General features: G+C 40.2%; 1 long non-coding RNA gene across 1 annotated transcript; it reads left to right on the forward strand.

Annotated features, from left to right (window-relative positions):
- The first annotated feature begins 759 nt into the window (after positions 1-759).
- On the forward strand, positions 760-9,357 carry LOC310892779. The gene is made up of 2 exons (XR_014578410.1): positions 760-1,496; positions 7,041-9,357. It is a non-coding gene; the product is annotated as an uncharacterized lncRNA (long non-coding RNA).
- The last annotated feature ends 259 nt before the right edge of the window (positions 9,358-9,616 follow it).

The following is a 9,616-nucleotide window of genomic DNA, read 5'->3' on the forward strand; positions in this document are numbered from 1 at the left end:
CAGCTGGGTTGTGAGGGATTTTGAGGAACCCAGTCCAGAGTAATGAGATTCTCAGAGAAATAAATGCATAAATTAAAATCTTTCCTTATCTCCTTGAGCACATGGAAGGTAAATAGAAGATGAAGGACAAAGCTATTCATGAGTGTTATAAAAAAACTGTATGTAGCAGAAGTATGAACTCAAAGCTTTTCTGGAGTTTAGATGATACTTTATAGGTGTGTTATCTTGAATCTCAGGAATTGGTGGTGAGATTGTCAGGAAATCTTATGCAAGGCCAGAGGCTAAGGTCTAAAGGTCCTGGGTGGTGAGAAGCAGGAGCCTTACTTTTCTTGTCATTAATCTGTCCTTCTCTTAACCTCTGTAAAGTAGAGGGAGGATAATACTACCAAGTTATCTTGTTCTGAATGTGGAAAACAAGTATGTAGTGGTTACCTATGGTCAAGCAAATTTTCTGCCTTCAGTAGTGGAAAAATCCCAATTCATTTCTTCTGACTCTTTTCACCTGACTGTTCCTGATGGTTTCACCTACCAGTATGCCTAACACTAAGCAGGCTTTGTAGTAGTTATGACCTGTAGTCATACTTCATTAAAACAGAAAGCTATGTGTATTTAAGTTATTTGTACTGTTGCTTTATAGAATCTAAGGCTGACTAAATGAGTTAGATGACAAACCTGCTCTCCATAGGTCTGATCAATCCCCATTAACAGGAACAATTAGTGCCTACACATGGAAACTTGAGTAAGTCACCAGGTAAGTGCCTTCAGACTGGTGGTAACTGATTGCCAACAGCAGCGGATTTGGGAATGCTTATTCTGCAGGTCAGCTGTGTATCTCCCTGTAGGCAGAGCTGCCTGCACGTGGCATTTGGAAGTAGTTTATAAGCCACCAGTGCTACATAAGCCACACTTGAGGAGGCTGTGCTTTAGTGAATGTATTTTGTCTGTACTACAAACACAGCTGTCAGCATTTGGGGGCTGTAAGTAAAAACAACTGGCGTATGTGTAGCATGCAGTTTTTAATTTGAAAGGGAAACTTTTTTTTTCTTTTCTGATGTAACGACTGGTGAAGAATTATATGGTTGTTAAAGTAATTTCTGAAAGCTAGAAGTCTATATCCTGTACATATTACCTACTCTGCCACACCAGTCTGCACAACATGAGAAAATTCGAGTTCAGAGGTATTCCTCGTCAGACCTAGAATTTCCAATTAGTTTCCTGTTTCAGTATTCCCACGAGCCAACTAAGATCTCAGTCTGGTCCTGCTGCTTTGGTAGGTTTTGATCTTTCAGTGTCTTATGCACACACACACACGCTTAAATGGAGGAGAAGTCCCAGTGGGACGTTTGTGCTCAAAAAGTAGTGTAAACCCAGAACAGAGATCTGTCTGACTTGTAATATACCACAGACATGCTAATATGCTTAAAGGACTGACACTGCAGAAGTTGGAGGCCTGAAGTAACTAACAGATGGGGAGGTTCCAGCCATCTGTGAATGAGGTAAGAATTTTTGTTTGATACCTAGTCTGAAGGAACTTTAATAATTTCATTTTCTTGAGTGGCATGCATTCCTGGTAATTTTACTGCTCAGACTGGCTCTATATATGCCCACTATATGTGAAAATGAAGAAGGTCCGGGAGCCTCTTTGTATTGTAGAGAGGCACAGATAGTGAGGAATATCAATCAAATATTATTCTTGGGTCAGTGCATTTTATCTTCTCACAAGGAAATTTAACAGCTGAAACAGAATCCATTTTTATTGAGGAAGTTTTTAGGGTATATCATTTCATTAGCTGTTTGGAAGGAGATGTTCCTTAACATAGCTTAATCTGCTTAATGCAACAGCCTATATCTTAATTAGAATCACACAGTCAGTATTTCATGAATTGTATCCGCAGTGGTGCATTTGCCTTGGAGATAATGCGTGCATTAATCGTGAGCAAGACAGCTCAACTAACTTGATTATAAAGCTTCTCTTGATGAGGTGTTTGACCTATGCAACAGAAGTTTATCAGTATTTTGTTTAGATCTCAAAAGAGTAGAATAAATATTTTATTCACAAAGTGTAATTTAGTTAGTTGACGTAAGCTCTGTCAGAGTAAGGTACTTATTTTCTTGGGCAGTAACTGAAGCACAATCTGAAGTAGGAAAAAAAAACCAACAAAATTCTAATAGTTAAATATTTCTATAGCTTTACAATTGATCTGTCTTAGCTTAATTGTGAAAATCCTCCAAGATGATAAAATAAAAAATGTTCTGTCATCTCTTGCTCAACCTTAGAATATCAAGTCATCAAACCCCTTTAGACTTAGGCTTGCTATATACTACGCAATGTTTACTCTTACAGTGTGGATGCAGTTTATAGCAGCAAAAAAAGCACACTTGCTGGAACACTCTGTGCTGGGTCTCTGAGTGAAATAAACTAACCCAGCGAAGACATTTTTCACCGCTCTGATAGTGCCTATACTAACATTTTTATTGCGTAGAAATGTTACACCAAAATAAAGTCTGCATGGTAGTGAAAGCCTCTCTATAAAATTGGCCCATACTGGGACAAAATCAAAGATCTAACCTAGCCCTTCTAATTGTAGTGTCGAGAGGAAACCAGTCTTATGGTATCCACACTGTTTAGGAGAGAAGTCAAAGAAGAAAAGTTATTTGGCACCCGTTGCATGCAGAGGCAAGCAGATTTTCAAAACATGCTGGATGCCAAATTCCCCTGTGAAAGAGGGTTGAAAAATAATATTCTCACTGGACTTCAAGATGTGTTACTGTTCTAGAAAGTCATTCTAACTGCACATTACCCCCCGTGCATCAGAAGCCCTGTGGCTGAAGCATGGTTCGGTAACTAGAAAGAAAAATGGCTCAAGACTCATCAGTGAACACAGATCTGGCAAAAGAGCCTACTTAAGTTTAAATTACAGCTTTAAGTTGCCATAGATATAAAACTGATGTAGAATCAATATCCAGTTCTTAATGAAGTAACTGTAAAGGGCACATTTACCACTACAAATCCAAATTTCTTGCATGATAAAGAATTTGACAATCTTTGGGACTACAGAGGAGGAACTTAGTGAACTCCAGTAATAAATAAATAATAATAATACAACTGTTCATCTAAACATTATGCGAAATACTGTCTAATGACAAGCTGGTATCTCTAGCTTCTACTTAGGGGACATAACTGGGACAAGATGATAACCAGAGCCATAATGGAGCCATTTAGGCTGCATCTGTACTAGTAATGGGCCAGAAGCATTCTCCAGCCCTGAAGCCAAATTGTACAATGCATGCATTTTCATACAGGTAATCTTTTCTAGCCCTGGAGAGCAGGTGGCTTCATCAGAATTGCTGCTAAAAGTTTTGCCTGGCCCACACTAATCCCTGAGCCATGCTTGGGCACTATCTGGAAGAATAGCCAGATTAACTGAAAGGAGACAAAATGCAGGTTGTTAAACCCTGGTAGTGATTCAATAATTACTAGTGATAATGTAGTGGTGTTCAAGGTCCATGCCCTTGTTTTACTGGAACACATCTGGCCTTAGACAATGCCTCCTTTTGCAATTTAACCATGTATCTCAGGGGAGTGATGTGACTGCTGCCAGAGGGAAGTAGCCCTCACTGATCGGGTACCGCCGGAGCAAAGCCACCCAGGCAGCCTGCCTGCCTCTCACAGAGCAGCTCTCAGGCCCCCGCATTGCCTCCGTTCTTTCCTCCACTGTTAGGAAGATAAAACTCATGCTGGAGTTTCTTTGCACAGGGGATTAAGACCATTTCCTCACCCCTGCCTACACCTGTGAGCAGTTCACATCTGATTCCAGCTGGGTTGTGAGGGATTTTGAGGAACCCAGTCCAGAGCAATGAGGTTCTCAGAGAAATAAATGCATAAATTCTTTCCTTATCTCCTTTAGTACGTGGAAGGTAAATGGAAGATGAAGGACAAAGCTATTCATGTGTGTTATAAAAAAAACTGTATGTAGCAGAAGTATGAACTCAAAGCTTTTCTGGAGTTTAGATGATACTTTATAGGTGTGTTATCTTGAATCTCAGGAATTGGTGGTGAGATTGTCAGGAAATCTTATGCAAGGCCAGAGGCTAAGGTCTAAAGGTCCTGGGTGGTGAGAAGCAGGAGCCTTACTTTTCTTGTCATTAATCTGTCGTTCTCTTAACCTCTGTAAGGTAGAGGGAGGATAATGCTACCAAGTTATCTTGTTCTGAAGGAGGAAAACAAGTATGTAGTGGTCAAGCAAATTTGCTGCCTTTAGCAGTGGGAAAATCCCCATTTCTTTCTTCTGTATCTTCTCACCTGACTTTTCCTGATCATTTCACCTCCTACAAGGCCTGCTTAGCGTTAGACATACTGGCAGTAGTTATGACCTGTAGTCATACTTTAATAAACACAAATCTGTATGGATTGAAGTTTTGCCCTCTTTTACCAGAACTCATCTGGCCTTAGACAACACCTGATTTTGCAATTGAACCATGTACCTCAGGGGAAATTAAAGCTGTTACATTTGTTTCCAGAATCAGTGAAGCTTGGCAACCTCATTGTGAACACACATTACTATGAGATGATGCTGTTACACTCGGTACCTCATAATGAATTGTAATATTGCATCACATTTTGCAAAATGACTCTGATTAAAATTTATTTAGGAAATTCAATTACAGGGTCTAAAAGGCCCAATCAGATTCAGATTCCTCTGTGAGGGGCACTTGGCAGAAAGAGCAATCCTTGTCCTTTTGTGATTGAATTTTAAACTGGGTCAAGATGTAGTAACAAGTTTAATAAACAGGAAGAAAGCATTCAGCATGTACCAGGGAGGAAAATGAGAAGAACAATAAGAATATATAGGGTAGCTCCTAACAGGGTTAAGCTAGGAGCGTCTGGACATTCAGTTATGAATTAAAAATCGTAAGGCATTGTGCTGCTTTCACTGTAGGCAAGATGATGACAAACTGATTTGTGTCTAAATGCACTTCTGAAAGGCGTCCCTGTAATATTCATTTTAGACTCACAGTATAATGGGTTGAGCTTGCAAGTGTCTTTCATTTAAGGGAATATTTCTTACATGTAGTGCCATGGCTTGAATGTGAATGTTGGCCATTGCCAAACTCATAACTATACCCTCTAGTTTCATTTCTTATGTGACCAGATCACTGTCTGTGTATGTAATGAACCTTATCGTCATGCCACTTATGTCTTTGCAGGTCCTTCTTTTTCTTCTTCCCTCCGTGTGGCTGTAAGAAATATTTGGCCCTAAGTCTGTGCTTTTATTCACCAGAGAGCAAGTGGGTTAATATGAGGAAGGTATTTGTCATCCGACAACCTTCATCAGCAGAGGAGCAAAGGCCTTAAGATGGTCTGGCTGCCTTTATGGCTGTGAATGTAACCGTTTGGCAGTAAGTGCCCTCTGTGATGTGGGAGAAAAATCCATCCTGCTTGGTTAGCGTATGGCCAGCCTGCAAATTAGGAGGGCAAGCTGCATGGGAAGTGCTACAAAGCACTTGGAGAGGGACAAGATAAGGTGTGTAGAAAGGGAAAAAGGCATGGTGTGAGAATGTAGAAGAATATACTCTTACATACTTCATGGTGGAAATACACTGGCGGGGGTGTACCAGGCTGCATACATCTGCAGAAGGAATACGTAGACTGCCTGAAGAGGATGCTAAAAGGGTGCATAGGTTGAGTTTTCACCAGCAGCGTCCTAAATAGATTGCTCTCCTGATGGTTTCGGGGGTGCCCCAAGACAATGATGAGCTAATCTTGGGAGTATGACCTGTCAGTTCATCTCTTTATTCTACGTGATTTACAAGAGCTGCCTATAAAGCTGCAGAGCATTAAAACTCTCTCTTCATTCTCATGTTTGAACCTAACACCTCTCAGGTCTTACAGACAGGCTATGTTGCAGGTTTGCAGACATTTATTTTCTACTAAATAGTGAGATATCCATTCTAGGAGCCTGGGATTGGAGCAACTTTGAAATCATTGTCTTTCTCATTTTTGTGTACAGAGTTGGTGTAATGCCTCTGACAACAATGTAGAATAAAACCAGTGATGGTCATGGAAGAGCTGGAGCCCCTCTTATAGACTTTTACAGCACTTATAGAAAGACAACAGAAACATGGAGTTGCATATAAGCAGGCTGTTTCAGAAAGAATGAAACTTGGGAAGCTGAGTTTTCTGTTCAGTTTTAGACACTGTTCTGTAGTTTCACCCTCCCAGTGCAATAACCTGAGCCCACCTCTCCGTGCCTTCCATCTGCTTGGGCAAGTGACAGCGTGAGCTGTGGCTAATCCAGTTAGCCATATGCACAAGCTGGCTGGCCAGCACGTGTGCCCACTGTCATCTGGCTCATGCTAAGCGCAATACACTGCTGTTTTCTACCTACTTTTTCCATACTTGGGGATTAGTTTGTGTCTCCTTCCACTGTCCAGCACTGAGAAAATAATACGAACTTAAATAGCTGTGGCTGTATTAGGCCTGCTTTTGGGGTGCACTGCTGCATGTTTTGAGGCCTTAGTCACTTGACTGAGCAGAACAGATACCTTTGGATCGCCGTTTAGATCCCATCAAACAGAGTTTTTTTAATGCTTGCTTTCTGTAAAAACAGGGCTGCATGGAAAAAGACAGATATAAAGAAATCCCAGGTTTCTTCACAGTAAAAATTGAAATGTAGCTGAGTTGTCTGCCTTTACTGGGAGACAAGGGAATGCTCTGACTTCCTAATCCACAGAAAGCCCTTCAAATTTCTGTCCTTCGTTCAAGGGTTAAAATCAGCTAATGTTGGCAGTAGTGTAACTGAGAACTTCTGTGCAATTTAAAATAAGTTAGCTTTTAGATAACAATGAAAAATAACAAAAATAAAAAGAAAAACCACAAGAAAAAATAATGACTTTTTAGATTCAGTAAGGTTAATGTAGGGGAAACAGTCATGAATTAGAAAGAAGGTGTGTAACAGTGAGAAAAGTCAAAGCTTCCTTGAGATTTTTTGTAAAGTGAAGGACTGTCCTTTTTCTTGTCTGTCAAACTGTTTTTGCAGCTTTACTATAGATGCATCATAGAAACAAGGGCTAGAAGAGGCTTCAAGAAATCCTGTAGTCCAAACCACTACGTTCAGATAACTGGAGCGTTAGAGTTGTCAGCACCCCACACGGGCATGCTGTGTGCTACGGGAAGCTGCTTTCAGCTGCTGCTGTGGCACCGATGGAAGCTGCTGGGCCCCCAGGCTGACCCGGCACCTCCCTGCTGAAATGAGGCTGAAACCTCGTCTTCACGTCTTCATTCACAGCTCCCTTGGGGGAGAGGGAAAGGAAATCTGCATTGGTTTCAACAGCTGGCACTGAATAGAGGAGAGGGTTATAAATAAATGTAAATGAAGAATGAGGGCATGCGACTAGAGCCAGGAAGGTCACGTTTTGGTGTGCCAACAGATGAGCAATGCTGAGTGGCATTTGAGAAAATGTCACTCTGAATGTGTAGACATGATGACGATGTCAAAAGCAGCTCATTTGAACTAGGATTCGGGAGGATCCTCTATTTAAATCCTGTCTGAGCTACTGTCAGGCTGCATGACCTTCTGGAGCTCCATGGGTCAAATGGGTCCTCGCTGCAACTAAGTCGACTACAATGGCATTATTCTGGGAGTGAACTTGATTTCTCAGACATCAGTCAACACAGCTGGTTCACTGGGTAGCAGAAAGAAAAAAACCATAGATGTCACTGGAAAACATGCATCTGAACGGAGCCTTTTAGTGCTCACAAAACTAGAACAGAACCGCACAATTGTTTCCTAAAATGCATAAATAATTGTTGATGGTGGTTTATTGGCAATAAACTCTGTGAAGGTAACTTAAGGCTTTTTTTCCAAGGTAATTAGTAGTGTCATTTTCTTTTTCAAAAGGGATGTGATTATTACGTATGTTGTTTATAACTTTAAAGATGATTGATGTGTCTTTAAATATTCTGGCATAGATTTTTTTTCTTTAAAAAGACTTATAATTGACTCAGGAATACAGCACAGGGCTGCAGAAAGGTAAGCTTCTTCCATTGAAAATGCTTTTGGAGTCAGATTAAAAAATAATGGTGGTAATTAATGAAAGAATTTTTATTAAAAGTAGTTAAACAACATAAGCAGAGGATAAAACTATCTGTAAAATGGAAACAGATTGCTTCTAAATTGGAAGCTTTCTGCTTCTTCAGATGGAAGCTTTTAGAAACCACAAATTTATGGATTTGGGGGTAGAAATATCAAGTGATTTGCCTCTTTGTGGCAAATGGAGTGAGGGACTGGTGTTCTCTAACTGATGTTTAACTCCACTATTTATGTTTAATCATAAAAGTAGTGGAAATTCCAAGTGCTATTTCTCCCTGTTTCACCAGGACCTCTACAAAGTTAGGAACGCATTTCTTCAGATTTGAAATAAAGATGTTGGCTTGTGATCATGTTTTCAAGGCTAGCCAAAAGGAAACTAAATGCTGATGTCTGAGCACCTGTGTCACGAGGAGAACTTCGGGGAGTTTAGAGTGTAAAATTGCCCTGGACAAAAGTGGTTTACAGGGCAACAGTAAGAGATGCTCCCCAGCAAAGGAAAAAAATACATAAAGGGTTCTTGCCCCTGACATGTAAGCAAAATGAGTAGTTACAAATAATTTTATTTTTTTTTTATCCCAACTGCTCATGTGATTTAAGTTAGGTATTTACAAAACATAAAATCATATAACCTCAATAAATATAATTTTCCAGCTTCATGTGCATTTCACTGTTCTTCTACCAGAAATGCCTTAATTCTAGATAAAGCAATACTGAGATTTAACAATCAGGGATAAAAAAAGGCTTAATTTAAAAAAAACTTGGAGAGGTGACACTGGTACATTTTTTTACTTCTTTTTCATGTCAATTAAGTAGTGGGGACAAAGGAGTTGCATCTCCAGACGTGATTTCATGATTTTAAAAAGGATTCAAAAGGCTTTCCAGTGCATCCCCTTGCTTCAGAGCAGAATCAACTCTACTCAGCTCCTGGCAGATATTTGTTTAACCTGACCTTGAAAATTTGCAGTGATGATGATTCTTCAAACCTCCCCTCAGCGAGCTGCTGCATAACATTCCTTTTGGTTCAAAAGTGTTTTGTAAAAAAAACAACCCAAGTGCTCAAGCTGCAATTTAAGGCTATTACTTCTTGCTGTATCTGTAGACATGAAGAACAGTTTATATCTCCTTTGCAACTAGTTTATGTGTATGAGAACTGCTATCATATCTTCCCTCAGTCATTCACTGCTACACTAAACAAATGAATTCTTCCAATCTTACCTCGCGGGTCCCGTTTTTTATAGCTCTGAAAATTACATGGCTCTACCTCGGTTTCTGTTATTGGTCTTTCTTTGAGTGAGGTGCCCAAAAGTGCATGTTGTGCTCCAGCCGAGGTCTTATCAGTGCTGATTAAAACTTCATGTGTCTTCTATACTAGCTGTTTCCACACCCCATTGCGATGGCTGCAACAGTACGTGATGTCATACAAAACTATAAGAGCGTTGGATTTGCAGTTTATGGTGCAATGCCACACCTAGACACTTTTCTGAGGGGCATACTGCATGCCAGTTACACTTCATTATCTTACT

This window comes from Anser anser (genome assembly GCF_964211835.1).
Source record: "Anser anser genome assembly, chromosome: 1".
NCBI lineage: Eukaryota > Metazoa > Chordata > Aves > Anseriformes > Anatidae > Anser > Anser anser.